Source organism: Elephantulus edwardii, unplaced genomic scaffold (assembly GCF_000299155.1).
Source record: "Elephantulus edwardii isolate Elephantulus edwardi_28Jun2011 unplaced genomic scaffold, EleEdw1.0 scaffold00142, whole genome shotgun sequence".
NCBI lineage: Eukaryota > Metazoa > Chordata > Mammalia > Macroscelidea > Macroscelididae > Elephantulus > Elephantulus edwardii.
Genome location: NW_006399892.1, coordinates 5,957,336 through 5,959,071, shown reverse-complemented (window position 1 = coordinate 5,959,071; position 1,736 = coordinate 5,957,336).

Sequence of the window (1,736 nt, the reverse complement as noted above, 5' to 3'; positions counted from 1 at the left end):
GTGGGCCATACACTGAATCTACATTGCCAAGCTTGATCTCCTTCTCCAAGGAATGGCTCCCTCCTAACAATATGCTTAAAATATGTGAGATGAAACATCACGATTCTTACTTATCTAAGAAGCAGCCTGGTTTAACTTTCTCCATGACAGACCTGTTCGTTCTTTAGCTAATCCATGCTTTAAAGTTCAGGAATATGAATGGAACGACTGAATTCTACAAAGGTGTGTTTTCTGTTTTGATTGAGGCTTGGATGTGATCTGTTGCTGGTTTTAATTGTTTTCAATCAAACATTCTCCTAAGTAGTATAGCACCGGTCCGTCAATTTACTGTACAAAGGTAACTCATGGTTGCTGTGATGGTAAATACTGTGACACTGATGTGTCAAATGTGATAATGGTTGCTCATGGTGGACAGTGTTTGATGGAGCTCTCAAATTGAAACAAGCTTGGAAGCAGGAGTGGCATCCTCTTCTGAAATAGCTTGCCTCCAGAAACTCTATGAACTTAGAGAAATAATGAAACTTATGCGAGTTAAGGACTTTCCTTCATAGGGTCACTATGATTCTTCTATGACTCAAATGCACTTAACAACAACAACAACTAGTACTTCTGTAATACCACAGCACAATGTCATTATATCTTTTTCCGAATAGGCATTGTTGTTGTTGTGGGCTGTCAAGTTGTAACTGATTCACAGATGACCTTCCAGCAGGTTTTGAGAAGTGGTTAATCACACAGGAGGATATTGCCCTTCCTTCTCCCATGGAGCAAGTGGTGGATTTGAATTGTGTGCCTTTGGGATCACAGTGCAGTTTCTTACCACTAGGCTACCAAAGTTCTCTGAATAGGTGTACAAAAAAAATCTATTTACAAGCTGGATTACAAATATAAGTATAGGGTTTAGAATACCAAGATATATCTGACAGACATAATTACTATAAACTATGATCTCAGATGTCCTTAAAGCCTTTTCAAAACACCAGCAATTATTAGTAAAGTGGAATTCAATTTTATTACCTGTTTACAATCACTGACTCTTAATGACTTTGTATTTTGTTTCCATTCATCAATCTGGTCTTCACAATCCCTTGATATATATCAGAGAAATGGACAGTGACCAAGGAGGAAAGAAGCATAGCATAGTTGAGGCCTTAAAGTTATGATGCTGGAGACGAGTATTGAACCATAGACTGCCAAGAGACCTGTCCTAGTGAGGATAAAATCAAGCTGTTTGTTGAAGAAAAGGATTTTGAAGCTCCTCTCACATAACTTTAACATGTTGTCAGGAGGGGCCCGTCCTTGGAGAGCGACATCACCTTGGAAGGATGGAGGGACAACATAGGACAGTAAGACCCTGAATGAGATGGACTGACACAGTAACAGCGATAATGGGAATAGGTGTGCCTGAGACAGTGAGATTAACACAGGTTAGGGCTGTGTTCAGAGCCATTGTATATGTTGTTGTTGTTCTATACCCTCAAGTTGCTTGTGACTCATAGTGACCTTGTATAGTGACCTTGCTTTATCCTGAGCCAACCTCATTGTCTCTGACACATTACCATATTCACTGAGTAAATCCTTTCATCCAGGTCTTCTACTCTTTCACTATCCCTCTTTCTTTCTAAGCATAATGTCTCTCTTCAAAAACTGGTCCCTTTCGACCACATACCTAAATTATATAAAACAGAGTTTCAAAATCCTTGTCTCCAAGGAGCAACCTACTTTTGCCCTTTCTG